Genomic DNA, 22225 nt, shown 5'->3' on the forward strand with positions numbered 1-22225 from the left:
ACTAACAGAACATCTATATTATTAACACTCAAAGGCCATTACCTTTCTAAAAATACACATTCAAGGATCAGTCCCCCCTCGGGCTTAAAAATACCACTATTTTATAATTGCTTTCCTACTCAACCTTAATAACAAGCATATCCGCCCAAAATAGCAGTCAGTCAGTTCGACCACTTCAGGACACGTAATAGAAAGGCCTTTATCCCCCTAATGGTTGAAGAACAGCACCTCTAAAAGGCTTCTTCCTAGAGCGTAGGTCAGGGGTCTCCAACTCTGTTCCTGGAGACAGAGCCTTGGTGTTTACAGGGTTTTGTTCCAACCCAGCTCCAAAAACACACCTCTGATTCACTCTGGATCTTAATATCTGGAATTGGATGTATTCGTGCTGGGCAGGAACAAAAGCCTACACCTCCATTTAGCTCTCCAGGACTGAGAGTTGGAGAACACTCGCTTATTAGGAAACACGGACGCTGTAGATTAGAGGGTGATTACGGGGAGTTTTAAATGGCTTAGATAATGACAATGTAGGCCAGGGGTGTCAAAGTAAATTCCTGAAGGGCTAAGTGTCAGCGGGTTTTCGCTCCTCCCTTTGATTAGTTAGGAACTCCCCTCACCTGGTTGTTGGATTCATTTATGGCAGTCTAATTGGACACCAATTGAAAGGGAATAACAAAAAACAGGAAACACATGGCCCTCCGGGAATTGAGTTTGACACCCTGATGTAGGCTAATACAGAAAAGTGACAAGACGTGCTTTTGGGCACTCACCGGCCTCTCCTGCTCCAGAATGGATGATTTCCCAGGCTCGTACTCAAATATACTCCTGGGCTCAGCGCGGTACTTTCTAGTGTCCACTTTCCTATCGGGAGGGCCCCACTGATTCCTGGTGCGAAAATACATTGAAAAACATCAGTGTGATCTTGGACCTAGTTTAAGATGAGACCTAGACCTAGGTTCTAGGTCTAGGTCTAAGGTAACACCTAAGGTGAGGGTCTCAAGTGACTAGGCCTAGGTAAGAACAAAGCCTATGTCTAGGCCTACATTGCAGACTAGGCCTAAGTATAAGCCTAAGACGTAGACTAACAGGCCATTGGTCTAGGACCAAGCGAAAGATCCAGATCGCAGTGTCTTACATGGTGTCGGGCGAGTCTCGCTCCCGGTCGCTGTCTCTGGACCTCAGCTGTAGGAGGGAGGGCTTGGGCGGGGGTGGCGGTGGCACGGGGGAGGGCTCCCTGAAGGTCCCGGGGCCTCCGTTGTCCGACGGGCTCTTGGCCAAGGGCCGGTATGTTTGTGTCCTGGGGGGAGGGTAGGCCACGGTGGGGTTGGAGGACTGACCATATGTGTCTATAGATAGATAGAGAGATATAGAGAGAGGATAGAGAGAGAGAGAGAGCGAGAGAGAGAAAATAGAGAAAGAGGTGGAGGAAGAATAGAGAGAGAGATATGATGGGGCGGGAAAAATAGAAAGAGCGATAAAGACAGAAAGAGTGAAAAGAAAGGAGAAGGGGATGGTAAACTAAGCATTCTTGTGAGTCAGGTGTTTTCATTGTCCTTGAACACAGGACAACGTGACGAACCAGCGGCATACATTTGAATCTTCAAGAAGAGATCTTTGAGACGCTTACCGCTGTCACCGCTGACAGTGTATGTGGCGTTGTACGAGTCGGCATAGTCGTCATCTGTAAAAACACGGAAGAAGGTGAGCAGAACACACACACCCTGCCGAGACCACCCTTTTCCCCACCTCCATTTGTGCGCACCCACAGATTCCCTTCCTCCATTACTGCAGAAACATTCTGCCCGTCTCAGGGAAAACATCAGTGGGCACACTAAGGCACCCTAGGTAGCTTATCAGCAGGGTGAATACTGAAGATCAACGTATAAGGACCCAGGATAATGAAGGCCCTCCCTGTATCCGTCTCTGTCTCTCCCCCTTCTCCCACTCTGTCCCTCCCTCTTCTTTCTCTTTCTATTGCCCTCCTTGTATCAGTCTGTCTCTCCCCCCTTCTCCCACTCTGTCCCTCCCTCTTCTTTCTCTTTCTATTGCCCTCCCTGTATCCATCTCAGTCCCTCCCTCTTCTTTCTCTTTCTATTGCCCTCCCTGTATCCATCTCAGTCCCTCCCTCTTCTCTCTCTTTCTATTGCCTTCCCTGTATCAGTCTCTGTCTCTCCCCCCTTCTACACTCAGTCTCTCTGTCTAATGAGTTCTGGCTCAACAAGGGCACATAGAAAAACCCACACACACAAACACAATACATGCATGTCCATCCACACACACATGACCAAAAGTATGTGGACACCTGCTGAACATCTCATTCCAAAATCATGGGCATTAATATGGAGTTGTTCCCTCCTTTGCTGGTATAACAGCCTCCATTCTTCTGGGAAGGCTTTCCAAATAAATGGAACATTGCTGCGGGGACTTGCTTCCATTCAGCCACAAGAACATTAGTGAGGTCGGGCACCGACGTTGGGCGATTAGGCCTGGCTTGCAGTCGGCGATCCAATTAATCCCAAATATGTTCGATGGGGTTGAGGTCAGGGCTCTATGCGGGCCAGTCAAGTTCTTCCACACCGATCTCGACAACTCATTTCTGTATGGACCTCACTTTGTGCACGGGGGCATTCTCATGATGAAACAGGAAAGGGCCTTCCCCAAACATTTGCCACAAAGTTGGAAGTGCAGAATCGTCTAGAATGTCAGTATATGCTGTAGTGTTAAGATTTCCCTTCACTGGAATTAAGGGGACTAGCCCAAACCATGAAAAACTGCCCCACCCCATTATTCCTCCTCCACCAAACTTTACAGTTGCCACTATTCATTGGGGCAGGTCCCGTTCTCCTAGTATCCGCCAAACCTAGAGTTGTCCGTCAGACTGCCAGATGGCGAAGCGTGATTCATCACTCCAGAGAACGCATTTCCACTGCTCCAATCACAGCGAGCTTTACACCACTCCAGCCGACGCTTGGCATTGCGCATGGTGATCTTAGGCTGAAACCTATTTCATGAAGCTCACGACGAACAGTTCTTGTGCTGACGTTGCTTCAGAAGCAGTTTGGAACTCTGTGAGGGTGACGGAGGACAGAATATTTTTTACACCCCATGCGCTCCAGCACTCAGCGGACCCGTTCGGTGAGCTTGTGTGGCCTACCACTTCGTGGCCGAGCTATTGTTGCTCCTAGACGTTTCTACTTCACAATAACAGCACTTACAGGTGACCGGGGGATCTAGCAGGGCAGAAATTTGACAAACTGACTTGTTGGGAAGTTGGCATCCTATGACGGTACCACGTTGAAAGTCACTGAGTTCTTCAGTAAGGCCATTCTACTGCCAATGTTTGTCTATGGAGATTGCATGGCTATGCGCTCGATTTTATACACCTGTCAGCAACGGGTGCGGCCGAAATAACCGAATCCACTAAATTTGAAGGGATGTCTACATCCTTTTGTATATATAGTGCACACCCCCCCACCTGTTGTATTAGGCACATGGGACCAATAAAATGGGATTTGACTGTACACATTGCAATGGACACAGTGTATGGTCTCCAGTCTACTGTACATCCACCCCACCTGCTTTGTGAACCATGTGGATCTGCTTGAACATGGTCTTGTACCAGTCCTTCGGCCTATCCACCGTCTGTGGGGAGAGAGAAAACAATCAGAAGTCAATGTAGGCTACGGACAGACGGACAGATAGGCAGGCAGACAGACGGGCGGCCAGAGAGGCGGATCGATGGATGGACAGATGGATGGACAGGACACGTGCAAAGAAAAGTCTGTGTGCGCAGCCACGTGTTTCTGTTTGTCACGCACACACACTCCCAGTCATCTGTCATCGGCTGACAGCGGAAGTTCATTTCTTGGCCAGTCGATAGCATTGACCGCAACCGCGTCCTGACTAGGCAGAAAAGTGTCTGTTTTGAGTCCAGAGTGTGTGTGCGTATGTGTGTGTGTTTGACCAGACGTACCCAGATGGCCCAAGCCTGGCTACACCCCCACTAATACCATGGTTACCAGCGAGGGCCAGAAACATTTTCCGCACAGCGCATCCGTCTCTCTCTCTCTGCCTCCCTCCCCTTCTCCATGTGCTTCACAATAGAGCGAGGACTAGTGTCTGAAGTACTGTTATAGACGGCTGAGATACATACACACATGGATGCGGGCACACACACACACACACACACACACACACACACACACACACACACACACACACACACACACACACACACACACACACACACACACACACACACACACACACACACACACACACACACACACACACACACACACACACACACACACACACAGAGAGAAAAAGACTGCTCATTGCCCTGTAGTACAATAACGAGGACTTTGACGAAGTCCCTAATTATAGCTAGTGGACATAAAAAGGTAGGGAGAGAGAAAGAGGGCGAGAGAGAGAGAGAGAGAAAGGGCTCTGAATAAGGGGTCTAAAGCTGCTGACATCTCAAAAGCATTCCTCCCACTGGGCCCTGCTCACATATCAGAAGCAGACAGGGATAGTCAGGGCCAGAGGCGCTCCACGTTCCCCAAGGAAAAACACAACGGTGAGTTATGAAACGCCACAACACACATTGAGTGCATCCCAAACGGCCCCCCTGTTCCCTACATCGTGCACTACTTTTGGCAAAGCTACATGGGTTCCGGTCAAAAGTGGTGCACTGTAAAGGGAATCGGGTGCCGTGTGGGACAGAGCCACCGTCAACGACCACCAGATTTGGAATACAGGCTTACTGCTCTGAGCTTTTAAAATGTGTTCTTAAAGTAGGTGTCCAAACAGTTTGTTTTGTTGCACTAGTCTTGTCGTCTGTGTGCCTGCGTGTGTGTGACTGCGTGGGTCCTCGCCTCACCGTGCGAATGGCGATTGGGATGCCCGTGTCATCCACGGGGCCGATGCCCTCGTAGTGGGGCGCCTTGATGACAGACACCCTCTTCTCTTCCTCTGAAAAGCGGGCGATGGGCACCGTGCTGCTCACGCTGGTGTGGCCTGACATCACAGACTCTGAACCTTCTTTATGGTGTGTGTGTGTGTGTGTGTGTGTGTGTGTGTGTGTGTGTGTGTGTGTGTGTGTGTGTGTGTGTGTGTGTGTGTGTGTGTGTGTGTGTGTGTGTGTGTGTGTGTGTGTGTGTGTGGTGTAGAGTAGTATGTGGAAGGGGGAGAGAAGAGGAGAAAAAAAGGGATGAATAGAGGGATGGAGGAAGGAAGAGAGGACAGTGAACTGACGTGAGTGATTTGGATGGGCTGGCCCAGAAAACACACAAACGTAAACGCTCTCCGTACATTCTGCATTTCATACAGACGAACACACGTAGTCACACACACATACACAAACAAACGTACTAAACAGCAGCCCTCTCACACACACACACACACACACACTCTTATCCACAATGTTGGTTAGCCAAGCACTTCAGAGTAATGGGGAAACAAGTTTATTAGAGATATCCACTGAGTATACCAAACATTAAGAACACCTTCCTAATATTGAGTTGCACCCCCCCCCCATTTTGACATCAGAACAGCCTCAATTCGTCAAGGAATGGACTCAGCAAGGTGTTGAAAGTGTTCCACAGGGATGCTGGCCCATGTTGACTCCAATGCTTCCCATAGTTGTGTCAAGTTGGCTGGATGTCCTTCGGGCGGTGGACCATTCTTGATACAGACGGGGAAAATGTTGAGCGTGAAAAACCCAACTGTCTCAAGGTTTAAAAATCCTACTTTAACCCGTCTCTCCCCCTTCATCTACGCTGATTGAAGTGTCATCAACAAAGGATCATAGCTTTCGCCTGGTCAGTGTCATGGAAAGAGGTGTTCCTAATGCTTTGTACACTCAGTGTGTATACAGCGTATCCAGTACATCATAGTAAATGTAGGGCTGTGCAACGCTGATGCGGAGTTATGAGCCGATAAGCATATTCACACTGCCAGGTCCACTTTGTCAGCCATTCATTTCCCACTGTGCTCCCCCTATCGATTAGGCCCAGTCTAATGGGTGTAAATACATCATATCCTGCAAACCTCAATAGTCCCATTACATCAACTAACCAGACAAGTGCATTAAAGAGCCATTATCTCTGGGCGGTAGTAACAGTGAGGGGATCAACATCAGAACAAAGTCAACGTTTGGGTTTAAGGTAAATCACCACAGTGTGGTGACTGCGCGTACATTCACAGACATCAGAATCCCCGTAATCAGTTGGCTTACTTTGTGTGGAGGCGTTACATTGTGGTTCAGGACCGTTCTTAGCGTAAGAGTTCCTGGTTATGCAGTGGTTGATTTCATTCGTTTTTTTTGGTCAAGCCTTATTCTGTGCCCATTGTTTTCTTTAAAGGTAGACTCAGCAATATGGCATTGTGGTTCATAGCAGAGCAAAATGCCTGCCTGCACAAGACAACACAAATTCTAAAATCAGCCCAGGCTGACACAGGTCGGGATCCCCGCTCTCACCTGCGCTCCGACTCTGCATGTGAACCACCCCCGGGCTGAACGAGGCGGGGAGAGGGGGGTAGGCCGGGGGTGAGGAGGGTCTCTGGGGGTGGGGCGCACTTCCATTCATGGCCACTTGAATAGCTTGGCCCTGGAGGGAAGATGAAGAGTGAGAGAAAAAGAGAGAGCGAGGGGAGATGAAGAGTGAGAGAAAAAGAGGGAGGGAGACAGACAGACGGGACATCAGAACCAGAGGGTAAACGTTTATAGCTGTCAAAACTGATGAGACAGACACCCGCATGATGTTATCAGCTGGTTAAGAATCAAAGACTCGCTACTAAGAATCGATGAGTCTGTAATAAGAACAGGTTGCCAGTAAGACTGAAATAACTATACGAGTAGATTTTAAGGGCCAAAGTGAAATGGGTCAATCTGATTGTTAGGAGAGGAGTGCAACAGATAGGAAAATCGTGCTGCATCAGAGAGAACATAAACAGGTTAGTTCAAAGGAAGTAGTCGAGTAGCTGGAAGTCAACAAACATGGGCTGGCCTCAATCAGGGATGTCCTTATTGGTTAGAAACGACACAGTGCAAACATAGAAGACTGTGTCACATCACTGTCACATTGAAGGACCAACAATCAAAACTCCCACACTGATTTAACAGACATAGGAAAGAAGTTGTTGTGCCTAAGAGTTAATTGCAGTTGGACAAATCCTCACATTTTGGTACGGGAGAAACACACACAAAAAGACACGTTACATAGGTGGGACCACGGCGCACAAAGACGTTGTTAGACTAAACCCTCAGAAGAGTGCGAAGGGAGATGTTATGACAGGGACAAGGGGGGTAGGGCATACAAGAGCGCCTCACTCAAAGACGGGTGAGTGGATTAGTTGGAGGAGCTTGTAAACACTGGAATGTCTGGGTGGGTAACAGGTTTGGGGGTTGGGGGGAGGGGGGGGGGGGACTCAAGCTTCCTTGGTGTAGCCAGTAGTTAGCGACGTTGTGGGGGTGGGGTGGGGATAGTTACGTTAGTGGCAGCAGCGGTGGAGGTTAGCGGCAGCGCCTCGTCGTTGCCCGTGGTGGACGCGGAGGTCGACATGTGGCTGAGGGTAGGCGAGGGTGTGGGAGACACGCCGGGGGAGTCTAGGCTGCAGATCTGAAGCTCCTCCAGGAGGCCTGCCGTGGAGGATGAGTACTGGCTGAGCGCTGACACTGTCACTGGGGAGAGCGAGGGTGACATGCCCCCCCATACATCCATCAGCACTAACCACGCTTACGCTAACCCCGCCAACTATGCCAATTTTGTCCATTCGGTCCCCCCCAACGCGTTCCAAGGTGGCGTATGGGGATGGGACGTACGGGGTGGGCGACAGGGCTTTGAAGCCCGCCAGGTAGTCCAGTGAGTCGGCGCTTTGGCGGTTGTAAGGTGAGCGCCGGGCTCTGTGGTCGGGGAAGCAGGGGTGACGAGGCGAGCCCTGATAGGATGGAAGGGGGTTATGGAGGAGGAAGAAAGGGAGGGAGAGAGAGTTTAAACTGATGCGGCTGTGCATGGTTGGGTGGTCCAAACAGGACAGGAAGTGACACTGTGTGACAGGAAACGATGTGGTGTTTTGTCACACTGCATTATAGCGGGCAGACTGTTGTTACCTTCACTGTGGGGTAAGAGATTGGATTAGTGCAATGAAGGTGTTTGAAGATGTCTCACACTGAACAAAACACACTGTGCTTCTAAATCTGTCCATCCCCCTGACAAACACACAAACACACACAATCCCAGTTAGTCTGGTTGGTTGGTTGTGCCTGACAAACCACAGTGGTGCAGTTGAAGAATAACTGACGGAGGTTGATTAGGAAAGTCAGTTATAGTACCACCACATTCGCTGCAGACGGTAGAGGTGGAACTTGAGGGGGGGGCCTTCACCTTCCTGCCCTCCCCAGGGTCAGAAGCTGGGGCTGGGGCCTTGGGCTCCAGGGTAGGGGCCTTGGAGCCCGGTGGTTTGGGGTTCCGCGGGGCCGTCTGGACGGAGAGGGAGGCTGTGTGCTGGCTTTGGGGGCCGATGGAGGAGTCTGTACGGGGGGGAAGGTTAGGGGGAGGAAGGGAGGTGGTGAGAGTCTCAGGCTGGGGGACGGGCTGGTGGGAGGGGGGATCAGGGATGGTGACGGGGGGTGAGTCTGAGGGAGGACACCTTGCGCTCTGCAGCCTGAAGCTGGAGGGTGGTGGAGGAAGTAGCTGTGGAGGCTTTGACCTTGCTGGTGTCATTGGGGATGGGGTTGGCGAGGGGAGACTGAGGGTTTGTTTGTAGGGGCTGGGGGTTGGGTTCGGGTTCAGATTGGGGTGCAGAAGTGGTGGTAGTAGTCTGATGGTGGGAGTAAGAAGACCTGCTCTTGACTGTGTAAGACTCTTTGAGGACGGCCTTCTCGTTGGAGAGAGCTAGCATCCCGGGTCCGAGGGTCTCGGCTAGGAGGGAGGTGTAGGAGGGGGGGATAGCACCTGTAGCGGGGGAGGGGTAGCTCTCTCTCCTAGGGGGCGGGAGGGGGACTTGATTGACAGCCTGCGCAGCCAATTAGAATCAGAGAAAACAGCAAACAAACACACATTGTTTACCAATGGAATGATTGAAATAAAGATATGAGACAAGACAAAATCCAGGCCAAAGTATAATACAAGAACAATACACCCTTGACCAGAATACATTCATTTTTTTCCCCCTCTGTTGTAAACATTTTATGAGGTTGTGGTGCGATTTATTTTCCACTTTGACGCCAACATCATAAAATTGTGGCCTGGAATCAAATAAAGATCATTTTAGAAGATTGAAGAGATGTGTGGAGCCGACTGCTTCCTTGCTGCGTTTATCATCTTCCTCAAATGACGCATAAACACTGAACACACACTCCTCTGGAGAATGAAAGGAATCTTTGATTAGTCTCTTTACAGCCGCCGGGGAAAACAACTTATCAACTTGAATCAACAGAAAAACTCCACGGGAAATTATCTGGAGGCACTGGTGGTGAAGGGATGAAGGAATAACACTGTAGGATTTATTCACATTATAAACACCCTGATAAAGAATGATTCATACTGCTTTAATACTACGGATTCAATGATGGTAGCTTTGCCACCAAAATCAATCAGTGTGGTGTGAATAGTCTGGTTAAAATGATTAAACACAGTAAAAAGCTGTATAGGAATTCAACAAGGCACAGTATGTGTGTATTCACCAGTGTGGGGGACTTCTTGTCTTGCAGGTTGGGTCTGACGCTGCGGAAGCCCTTGGCGGCCAGGGAAGAAGTGACGTCGTCGCCGTTCCTCAGGCCGTCGGTGCTACGCGACCTCCATGCATCTGGAACACACACACACACACACACACACACACACACACACACACACACACACACACACACACACACACACACACACACACACACACACACACACACACACACACACACACACACACACACACCTTACATAACAACTAGACCCCTTGATGCCAACACGCGGTGTATCCCTTTTCACAACTAACAGTCGAAGATAAATTGGATATGAGAATTGTGTCAAGACGTACTACATTGAACGGTAGTTACCTGAATCTGACGAGTGAGAATCACTCCCTGTGAGGAGAAAATGAGCACACATTAACATGTGACTTTTAGTATGCATGATCCTCAACAATATGCAGCAAAAGAGACATTTGAATGGTGGGTTCAGTAGTTTGAACACATATCCAAATGAATGTGACAGACTGCTGAAAGAGGGTGAGAGGAACATTTAGGGAAGGAAAAGGGGACAACAACTCAATGACACATAGAAGGGACACAGATAATATAGAGTGCTGTCAGAGGAATGTCTGTTCTACACAATCGATTTCTATCAGAATGTTCCCCAAAGGTTGTGTTCTACACAATCTATTCTCATCTCAACGTTGTGCCCTTCTGAACGCAGCCCTTACAAAAGCCAATGGAGCCGAGAGACAAAGCCAGGACATTATGACCCAGGGCACGCGAGAGAGATAGAAACCAGGGTCGTGCTCATTCAGCACCAAACGCAACACATCAGAGTGAAAGGGGGAGGTACCACCTGAACTTTCCCAATAAGAAATGCTTGTTTTCCGTTGCAAAACGTTTTGCCACGCTGTGCCCTATTGAACATGACCCTGTGTTACCGTCCACAGGGTGTTTCTCTGTGCATGAGTGTTTGTGTGTGTGCTTTGCAAGAGTCTTTCTCTGTGTGCATGTTTGTGTGTGTGTGTGTGTTGCAAGAGTGTTTCTCTGTGTGCATGTGTGTGCATGTGTGTGTGTGTGTGTGTGTGCATGTGTGTGTGTGTGTGTGTGTGTGTGTGTGTGTGTAGCCGGAACGAGCGTTGAAAATTTCATGAGGTGCGGAGGGTGTTTTGATATCCCTGGCAAGGCTTAATAGCGCTCGCCCGCTGCACGCCATCACCCAGGGAATTCTGGGTATCCGGAGATATTTGGCGTTGACAGGATATGTCGTTAATAGCTGATGCCGCCGTGTGTGAAGCCGTTGTTGCCTTGCATTGTAATTTCGGGGGGAAATGTCTTTCACTACGTTACCCATGAGCAACGTGGGGGAGCGGTCCATTACTTTTCACGGCAGGGAAATTAAAACGCTAAAGTGTCCTGTCATGTGGTTTCACCCCCTACGGAGCGCTAGCTGGGTTCCTAAAACGAACAGCCTGAGGCAGGCCGCACTTCAATCTGTCATCTTGTTCTAAACAGCAGATTTGAGGTAGAAGTTGTGCTTAAACACAGTCCTAGGATCAGATTATTGTACAACTCAATCCTGATTTTAGTCATAGGGGATGGCATGATATCTGATCCTGTATCAGTGACTAGTGCACCAGACTAGGGTTTGTCAAATAGGTTTGGCCTCGGGACAAATTATTTTCTGAGCTAATAGTCAGTGGGCCAGAACGTAATTAGCATATAATATTAGCACAGTTAATTGGCCTACACTACAAATTGAATAACATTTTTAACACATCTGATTACTACATAATAAAATTCAGTGACAATAGCATAATAATTTCGCATCCTAAAAATCACCTTGGCTCTAATCAATGATAATTGTTGCCTATTTCTCTCTGCGTTGATTGGTGGGAAAAAACGCCTACTGTACGATACACTACTCTCTTAACGTCAACATTTGTTCAGAACAACTTCCTTGACAGCAAGATACAACGTCGCTCTCAAAAAGTATTGAAAATGGAAGCTTAAGGGAGGAACGTACACTGAGATACGCTTTAATATTCCCAACGCCAAGCCAGTCCGTCTTATTTGCATTGAAAATGTTGCCGTTTGAAAATAATTCAAATCGCAGACGTCGTTATTGAATCTAAGCATGGAACTTTCAAAGTGGCCATTCCTGCCCCACACAGAGGTCCAATGCAGAAACATTGACGCGAGCTGCACCCGCGCCTTTTTCTTTTTGGCGGACACATTCTGTCACTTAAACCGGGTTAAATCTGCAGTGACAAGGAAGAGGATAAACAGTCGTGGACATGGACAAACTTGAGGCCTTTTACTAAGGAGCTTGAGTTGTTGGATTTGGACTTGTCATCTGGAAGGCCACTACAGAAACGACAGGCAGAGGGGGACCCGGTGGCACCATGGTCACAGAAGGGATGGAAGATTTCACCAAGCAGCCGAGGGATCCCTTCTCCACCAGATTTGAAGACTAGAGCATGCCCGAGGATACCGTTGCATTTGTACGTGATCCTCTGAAAGTGGAACACTATGGTCTCTGGCTAAGAGAACCATACCCTCGCTAGATGAGGCCGCAATTCAAACTGAGCCGATTGAATTACAGACAAATCAAGGATGCGCTCAGGAGTGCTGAGATTTGCTAAGAGGAATACAGCCCAAAAATACAGAAACTTACATTTTATGTGCTAACAATGTTCGCTTCGCCTTACACCTGCAAGTCCTCATTTTCCTCCATGAACGCAATATAGAGTCACGATAGGAACCCGGCTTTCACATAAATCAACTCGTGGACTGCCTGCACATCAAAATCACATACATCTCACCCGACATCCACAAGATTGTTTCCGAGGGGAAATTCAACTTTTCCCATTGAGTAAGTAACTTCGTAGCCTATATAACTGTATTTAGTAAATACTAACATTATTGTGAGTGTTTATCCGGGGATATTTAAGTCTCAAGCGGACAGTATTTTATGTTTGTTCTGTCGTTACAGGAGCAGGCTATCCCGATAGACAGGCTATCCCGATAGACATTCAGACACAGACAGCACCTTTTTTACCTTTAAATTATTGTTTTGTGTAGGATGCTACATGTTTGGTCAGATGCCATTGTAAGTAGGCCTCTGGCTGAGGTAGGCCAAGTTATTTGATTTAGACCTAGGGACTGAAGAAATACACTCCAATTATGCCCTCTTGTTGTTTGTGAATTAAAAAGATTTGTTGAAATCAATTAATCACTGGTGTAGTTCTTCTCCATCTGTTGCTGTGCAAAACTTGCATAACAACTTAGCTATATTTTCAGTACCAGGTGCTGTTCACCTCCTATTGATTGCGCTGGGGTTGCAGCTTTACGTTTTCAGCATCACAAAATGGTCCGTTGCCTGCTTTATTAGTTGACTGTCTTCTTCATTCTCTCTCCTCATGTGGATGAAGTTAAATGTAACTATTGCATTATGTAGGTAGCATAAGAGATATTCAGAATTCATTTGTGGGGCCAAATAATATTGCTGGCAGGCAAGATTTGGCCCGCGTGCCACCAGTTGGGGAACCATGCTTTACACTGTACAATACAAGCAATATTTGTGTTTGATATCAGTCTATGAATTAATAAAACACACAAAATCCCCGTCGGTATCCCACTAGATCTAAGTTCAGAGCAGAAATGGTAAGAGCGAGTCAGGGTTGCTATGGTTTCGAGCCACCACAGTACCATTCTTAGTGGTCACGCCCAACCGTGTACAGTGCACACATCCGCTGCAAAGCAGGTTGGGAATTCCCTCTTAACTCAGACAGAGCCCAGTCTTACCCAATCACAGCAAAGCTCTGAGAAACTGACATGAGGAAAAGGGAGTGATATTGAGTGACAGCAGAGGAGAGAGGAGACGGAAAGCAGTGACAGATAGTGAGAAGGACGCTGGTCCCGGAGGATGACAAACGACGGTTTGTCACAGGGAGTCAGACAAATGAAAGCAACAGGAAGTGAATGATGTCAAGGCAGTGGAAGGGGTGAGGTGGAAGAAAAGACAACATTTGAACAAAGGGCCATTTATGTCTTGATAGAACATGAAATCCCACCAAGGAATCTATTAAATAGAATGGCATCTTAACAAAATTAACAACTGTTACAGTAATTTACTCAATTACAGTGCATTCGGAAAGTATTCAGAAACCTCAACTTTTTTTTCCATTCATCAATCTACACACAATACCCCATAATGACAAAGCAAAAACATGTTTTTAGAAATGTTTGCAAATGTATTAAAAACTGAAATATCACATTTTCTTATCTTATAATTAAGTCTATGATTTGCATTTGTCAGCAGCTCTTCGCTGTGCTTCAAGCGTCGAGCTGTTTATGACTTCAAGCCTATCAACTCCCGAGATTAGTGCCTATAAGAACATCCAATAGTCAAAGGTATATGAAATACAAATAGTAGAGAGAGAAATAGTCCTATAATAACTACAACCTAAAACTTCTTACCTGGGAATATTTCATATGTTCTCATGTTCTGATTAAGGAACTTAAACGTTAGCTTTTTTGCTTGGCAAATTTTGCACTTTTGCTTTCTTCTCCAACACTTTAATCGTCCGATTAATCGGTACCGGCTTTTTTGGTATCAGTTTGGCCGTTGAAAAATCATAATCGGTCGTCCTCTAATTGACATAAGTGTTTGGAAACGATTACAGCCTCGAGTCGTCTTGGGAATGACGCTATAAGCAGATCCTCTTAGGCTCTGTCAGGTTGGATGGGGAGTGTCACTGCACAGCTATTTCCAGGTCTCTCCAGAGATGTTTGATCAGGTTCAAGTCCGGGCTCTGGCTCGGCAACTCGACATTCAGAGACTTGTCCCGAAGCCACTCCCGTGTTGTCTTGGCTCTGTGGTTAGGGTCGTTGTCCTGTTGGAAGGTGAACCTTTCCCCCAGTCTGAGGCCCTGAGCGCTCTGGAGCAGGTTTTCATCAAGGATCTCTCTGTACTTCGCTCCATTCTTCTTTCTCTCAATCCTGATTAGTCTCCCAGTCCCTGCCGCTGAAAAACATCTCCACAGCATGAAGCTGCCACCACCATGCTTCACCATAGGGATGGTGCCTGGTTTCCTCTAGACATGGCGCTTGGCATTCAGCCCAAAGAGCTCAATCTTGGTTTCATCCGACTAGAGAATCTTGTTTTCCATGGTTCGAGTCCTTTAGGTGCCTTTTGGCAAACTCCAAGCAGGTTGTGATGTGCCTTTTACTGAGAAGTGGCTTCCGTCTGGCCACTCTACCATAACGGCCTGCTTGGTGGAGTGCTGCAGAGATGGTTGTCCTTCTGGTAGGTACTCCCATCTCCACAGAGGAACTCTGGAGTTCTGTCTGAGTGACCATCGGGTTCTTGGTCACCTCCCTGACCAAGGCCCTTCTCCCCCGATTGCTCAGTTTGGCCGAGTGGACAGCTCTCTTTTTTCATTTAAGAATGGTAGAGGCCACTGTGTTCTTGGGGACCTTCAATGCTGCAGAAATGTTTTGGTACCCTTCCCCAGATCTGTGCTTCGACACAATCCTGTCTCAGAGCTCTAAGGACAATTCCATCGACCTCATGGCTTGGTTTTTGATCTGACATGGACTGTCAACTGTGGGACCTTATATACTGTAGACAGGTGTGTGCCTTTACAAATCATGTCCAATCAATTGAATTTACCACAGGTGGACTCCAATCAAGTTGTACAAACACCTCAAGGATAATCAATGGAAACAGGATGCACATAAGCTCAATTTCGAGTCTCATGGCAAAGGGTCTGAATACTTACGTAAATAAGGTATTGTTTTTATACATTTGCAAAAAATTCAAAAAAATCTGTTTTCATTATGGTGTATTGTGTAGATTGATGAGAAAAATTATATAATTAATCAATTTTAGAATACGGCTGTAACGTAAGAAAATGTGGAAAAAGACAAGGGGTCTGAATACTTTCCAAACGCACCGCACGTCTTATTTGCGTACAGTCAAAAGTTGCATTGCTCGACTTTGTTAGCATGGCCTTCACTTACCCCCTTCAACATCAGTGTGACTCAATGACACAGTAGTCTGTACAGGCCTGTGTATGTGTGTTAGGCATACGGGTTGTGTTTTGTTGGTGTGTGTGTGTGTGTGTACCTGTAGCCAGATTGGGGACGCTCTGGACCCGCTTCATGTGGGAGAGGGTGAGAAGCAAGGCAGCGCTGCTGCGAGCGCATCCTCCACTGTCTGGGAAAGCACAGCCAGCAGCCACGGCAGCAGAAGCAGCACACACACACATGCACGCACACACACGCCAAAGCCCCCAGGAAAGAGGCAAAGCACATGCATTACAATGGCTCCATTCTCATTTGCAATGGGGACAGGAGAAGGATGACAGCTCATATCAAGATGGATGGAGGGAGTCGACTGTGCTGACAAACATCATAGTAACCTATAGTTACCCCAGAACTGTAGACTCAGCAATATGATACCGTCATACCCAGTGGGGCAACGTTCTGCTATGTTGTGTTTGGTCTGTCAGCAGGAAGTTGCCCACTGCGATGTCATATCGTTGACTACCTTTAAAATCGGCACGTTTGTCTGTTTGTGTCCACTCTCTTAGGTTGTCAATATCAAATCAAAGTTTGTCACGTGCGCCGAATACAACAGGTGTAGACCTTACAGTGAAATGCTTACTTACAGGCTCTAACCAATGGTGCGCAAAAAAAGGTGTGTGTGTAGGTAAGTAAAGAAATAAAAACAACAGTAAAAAGACGTTTGAAAAAAAGAGTAGCAAGGCTATATACAGACACCTGTTAGTCAGGCTAATTGAGGTATTATGTACATGTCGGTGTCGTTAAAGTGACTATGCATACATGATGAACAGAGAGTAGCAGAAGCGTAAAAAGGGGGGCACAATGCAAATAGTCTTATGGCTTGGGTGGAAAAAACTGTTGAGAAGCCTTTTTGTCCTAGACTTGGCACTCCGGTACCGCTTGCCATGCGGTAGTAGAGAGAACAGTCTATGATCGGGGTGGCTGGGGTCTTTGACAATTTTTAGGGACTTCCTCTGACACCGCCTGGTGTAGAGGTCCTGGATGGCAGGCATCTTTGCCCCAGTGATGTACTGGGCTGTACGCACTACCCTCTGAAGTGCCTTGCGATCAGAGGCCGAGCAATTGCCGTAACAGGCAGTGATGCAACCGGTCAGGATGCTCTCGATTTGCAGCTGTTGAGCCTTTTGAGGATCTCAGGACCCATGCCAAATCATTTTAGTTTCCTGAGGGGGCATAGGCTTTGTCGTGCCCTCTTAACGACTGTCTTGGTGTGTTTGGGCCAATCTAGTTTGTTGTTGATGTGGACACCAAGGAATTTGAAGCTCTCAACCTGCTCCACTACAGCCCCGTCGATGAGAATGGGGACGTGCTCGGTGCTCCTTTTCTTGTAGTCCACAATCCTTAGTCTTGCTTACGTTGAGGGATAGGTTGTTATTCTGGTACCACCTGGCCAGGTCTCTGACCTCCCTATAGGCTGTCTCGTCGTTGTCGGTGATCAGCACACTGTTGTGTCGTCAGCAATCTCAATGATGGTGTTGGAGTCGTGCCTGGCCATGCAGTCATGGGTGAACAGGGACTACAGGAGGGGACTGAGCACATACCCCTGGGGAGCTCCAGTGTTGAGGATCAGCGTGGCAGATGTGTTGCTACCTACCCTCACCACCTGGGGGCAGCCTGTCAGGAAGTTCAGGATCCAGTTGCAGAGGGAGGTGTTTAGTCCCAGGATCCTTAGCTTAGTGATGAGCTTTGAGGGTACAATGGTGTTGAACGCTGAGCTGTGTTCAATGAACAGCATTCTCACATAGGTGTTCCTTTAGTCCAGGTGGGAAAGGGCAGTGTGGAGTGCAATAGAGATTGCATCATCTGTGGATCTGTTTGGGCGGTATGCAAATTGGAATGTGTCTAGGGTTTCTGGGATAATGGTGTTGATGTGAGCCATTACCAGCCTTTCAAAGCACTTCATGGCTACGATCGTGAGTGCTGTAGTCATTTAGGCAGGTTGCCTTTGTGTTCTTGGGCACAGGGACTATGGTGGTCTGCTTGAAGCATGTCGGTATTAGAAACTCAATCAGGGACATGTTGAAGATGTCAGTGAAGACACCTGCCAGTTGGTCAGCACATGCCCGGAGCACACGTCCTGGTAATCCGTCGGGTCCCGCAGCCTTGTGAATGTTGACCTGTTTAAAGGTCTTACTCACGTCGGCTACGGAGAGCATGATCACACAGTCGTCCGGAACAGCTGAGGGTCTCATGCATGCCTCAGTGTTGCTTGCCTCAAAGCGAGCATAGAAGTGATTTAGCTCGTCTGGTAGGCTTGTATCACTGGGCAGCTCACGGCTGTGCTTCTCTTTGTAGTCTATAATAGTTTGCAAGCCCTGCCACATCCGACGAGCGTCGGAGCTGATGTAGTATGATTCAATCTTAGCCCTGTATTGACGCTTTGCCTGTTTGATGGTTCATCACAGGGCATAGAGGGATTTCTTGTAAGCTTCCGGGTTAGAGTCCCTCACCTTGAAAGCGGCAGCTCTACCCTTTAGCTCAGTGCGAATGTTGCCTGTAATCCATGGCTTCTGGTTGGGGTATGTACATACAGTCACTGTGGGGACGACGTCCTCAATGCACTTATTGATAAAGCCAGTGACTGATGTGGTGTATTCCTCAATGTCATCGGAAAAATCACGGAACATGTTCCAGTCTGTGATAGCAAAGCAGTCCTGTAAGTTTAGCATCTGCTTTATCTGACCATTTTTTATAGACCGAGTCACTGGTGCTTCCTGCTTTAATTTTTGCTTGTAAGCAGGAATCAGGAGGAGTTGTGGTCGGATTTACCAAATGGGGGCGAGGGAGAGCATTGTACGCGTCTCTGTGTGTGGAGTACAGGTGACCTAGAATTGTTTTGCCTCTGATTGCACGTTGGCGAATAATATTGACGGTATTATGGCAGCTTTCCTAGTTGTCTTCTGCGGGTCCGGACGAGGCATCCGGCTCTTCGTCCTCTGCGTTGCTTCCTTTTGCGAATAATTGGGTTGTCTGCCCTGTGGGGTGTTTGGAGAATATAATATCGTGTGAGTCCTGCTTGTTGTTGTTGTTGTTGTTGTTGAAGAAATCTTCTTCTAATCCGAGGTGAGTGATCGCTGTCCTGATATCCAGAAGCTCTTTTCTTCCGTAAGAGAAAGTTTCAGAAACATTATGTAAAAAATAATTTACAAATATTGCAGATAAAAAAACACATAATAGCACAATTGGTTAGGAGACCGTAAAACGGCGGCCATCTCCCCCGGCGCCATTTTTCACACCCGAATATACCGAATATAACCTAAACTATAAACAAGACTCTAGAACAATCATCGGCAAAAACCTATCTTAACCGATGTTGTGTTTGTTTACATTCTGGTTGATTCAGGCATGCAGTAAACACACAGCAATTAAAAAGTCCCCCTTCCTACTTCATATGAACTGTGACCTCCGCGCAGATTAACGTTCATGCTTGCTTGGTCATCGACGTAGGAGTAATGAAACGCTGTTCATTTCTCCGAGAGGGCACAGAATCCCTCCGCATGCAAAACGTTTCAGCGCACCCTGCCATTACGAAGGTAAGGGAATCAAAAATAAATCCCCACAACGGTGGAATGTTCCGTGACTCAATAACCCGTGATGTAAACATTTACCAAAGCTGGAGCAAAACTCTGATTGCAATGTCATGGAAACTTAATGAGAGCATATGCCGGGTGGACTTGATAAGAGCATTCTAGATTGCGCGGAGGATATTGGCACTTCAATAGATCTTGTGCTGTAAACAATTACCACAGCAGGAACAAATCACGGCTTTCATTGGCAGAGTAACAGAGGGCGTAGGAGTGTAATAACACTAAGTGAATGATTCGTCATCATCATAGCTACTGTAGTGAAACACTCTATACGTTTTGGGATGCGGGCCGAGTTTAAGATGGAGCTGTGGAGGCCGATTTATGAATGAGAGGAATTACGTGGGTGTATAAGAAGACCATAAAGCAATGCAATATGTGTAATGCCTCTATGCCTCCACATCATAGAGCAGGGGAGGCCATCCCTTCTCCTATATACCTTTTTTTGTGGGTGGCGGGGGGAGGTTTGCTTCAACCCCGTTGTAACAAGGTCCTGTGAGCAGCTGATTTGTTGGGTTTGTTACAGCAGGGTTGGAGCGAAACCCTGCAGGAGAGTAGCTCTCCAGGAAGAAAGTGTACTCCCTTGCTAAATAATGTTGAATTGATCAAGACCGGAATCGCCCGTCACAAGATGTCCACACCAACAGCTCGAAAAGCCTTCAAACAGACCATTTGTTATTTTCTGAAACTATAGGAGGTCCTGTTGCGAACTTACTTCAATCTGAATCGTCAAATCAAATGAGTTGGTTGAAATAACAAAAACTATGAATTAAATGTTACATTTTGCTTAGCTATGCAACTCCGGCAGCAAGCAATATTCAACAGCTGGCAAATGTGAAAAATAAATAAAAATACAAATAAAACATTGATATGGATGGTCAAAATGATTCAGATCAGACACAGCGGAATGCCTCGAGTTCAACATCCTAGTGTGTGTGTGTGTACATGTGTTGCGTAGTGTTTAAAGAGGCATATCACATACCTGTATTCATGTTGAAGAGGTCTCCTAACAGTTCTACCGTAGCTGGGTACACTTTCCTGGAACGAAGGAATCAGAGATCGAGGTTAGATTGTTACCCACTGTAATGCCCTCAGAGAAACAGAAACCCTACTTCTCTTTCACATTACCTGGTGCAAGTCAGTTTGACATGCCATGTAAACTGCCAATGTGGATTTGTGAAATGGACATTGTGAATAACAAATCAATTCCACCAGGAATAACTTGAGAATCTACACAAAATCTCAAATCTTTAAGGGGGAGATTGTTATTACAAAAAGCAGTGTGGTTCTAAAAATAGACAATTTCCTCAAATAGTTCCAACATTCATTCCTTCCATTGGCGTTATGGCAGCAGTTTTAGTTCATGCTCAATAGTGCTTGTAGTTTAAAATGAACATTAAATCTTGGTTCTTTGTGTTTGTCTTGACTTCTGAATCAGGTTGATTACTGCTTGGCTGGACACCAGTCCACGCAGTCATACCGTAGCTAGGGAAGCAGTATCTTTCTGCATTTTTTTATTGTATATATTCTTTTACTCTGTTTTCTCCCCAATTTCGTGGTATCCAATACAGTCTCGTCATCGCTGCAACTCCCGTACGGACTCGGAAGAGGCGAAGGTCGAGAGCAGTGTGTCCTCCGAAACACGACCCAGCCAAGCCGCACTGCTTCGTGACACAATGCCCACTTAACCCGGAAGCCAGCCGCACCAATGTGTCGTGTTGGAAGAAACACCGTACACTGCACTGCGCCCGGCCCGCCGCAGGAGTCGGTAGTGTGCGATGGGACAAGGACCCCCCCCCTGCCGACCAAGCCCTCTCCTAACTAGGACGACGCTGGGCCAATTGTGAGCCGCCTCATGGGTCTACCGGTCGCGGCCGGCTGCAACAGAGCCTGGACTCGAGCCCAGCATCTCTAGTGGCACAGCTAGCACTGTGACGCAGTGCCTTAGACCACTGCGCCACTCGGGAGGCCGTAGCAGTATCTCTATAGAGTAGCTCCTGCATTTGAGTATCAAAAGCAAGTAGTCGTGGAATGTGAAATGCTTTCATTTTCCTTCCGTTAATATATATATCGTATGAGGAAACCCCATTGAGTTTTGCAGCTCATTTCCCAGGGGGACCTAACAAGAAACAAATATATCCAATTTATTGTTGTAACAAAATAAAAATCCAGGAATTCCACCGAACATGTGGATGATATGACTTGAACTTGAAGCACTGAAACTATTATATAACTGAATTGATTAAATCTATAAAATATTGTATAATATTATAAACATAGACCATCACACAAAAGACCAGACCAAAAAAAAAGATATACTTCCTGCTTCACTGAGCACAAGGGCTCTGTCACAAGTTAGAGCCACGGATACATAACTAGATATGACAGAGTGCCAAACAGAGGGACGGGCAGACACAAACTGGTTCACTTTATGGAGTATTGAGCTGATCAAAATCAATTTGTGAGATCCGACACGTCTTTATGCATCTCGCTGTCGACTGGAAACAAAGCCTTACTTTAAATGATGAGGCCATTTCCAACTTACAACAATAGGGTAGGTATCTTCCGCAGAATATCCCTGGCAGATGGAGCAAAATATCACCTTTGTATGACAGATATTCCCTTTGAGGAACATACAAACAAATAGGAGACACTCAATGTCCATGCTGTCATACTGGAATAACACCCTGATAAGGGGCTGATAAGTGGTACAGGCCGACAGTACAGCTACTTAACTGTACTGTCTGTACCCGTACCAAACATACACTGTGATGGCCTCTCCCTGCTCTGTCTACTGGGTTTTGCTGTGCTTACTTCCTGCTGGAGATTGGTGGGCGGAGTAGGAGAGGTGAGCGGAGCT

At 47.1% G+C, this 22225-nt stretch overlaps 1 pseudogene across 1 annotated transcript in view; it reads right to left on the reverse strand.

The window, feature by feature from the left end:
- The window catches only part of LOC124013302, a 107570-nt pseudogene that overhangs the window by 36252 nt on the left and 49093 nt on the right, over nt 1–22225 (reverse strand). The window contains exons 3-13 of the transcript XR_006834846.1: nt 20348–20403; nt 15822–15911; nt 10052–10078; nt 9686–9807; nt 8385–9015; nt 6479–6608; nt 4880–5040; nt 3573–3639; nt 1625–1678; nt 1133–1343; nt 768–882 (exon numbers count right to left, since the gene is read on the reverse strand). The product of XR_006834846.1 is annotated as a sorbin and SH3 domain-containing protein 2-like (transcript). The remainder of the gene's footprint in view (nt 1–767; nt 883–1132; nt 1344–1624; nt 1679–3572; nt 3640–4879; nt 5041–6478; nt 6609–8384; nt 9016–9685; nt 9808–10051; nt 10079–15821; nt 15912–20347; nt 20404–22225) is intronic.

The sequence above is a fragment of the Oncorhynchus gorbuscha genome, linkage group LG24 (genome assembly GCF_021184085.1).
Source record: "Oncorhynchus gorbuscha isolate QuinsamMale2020 ecotype Even-year linkage group LG24, OgorEven_v1.0, whole genome shotgun sequence".
NCBI lineage: Eukaryota > Metazoa > Chordata > Actinopteri > Salmoniformes > Salmonidae > Oncorhynchus > Oncorhynchus gorbuscha.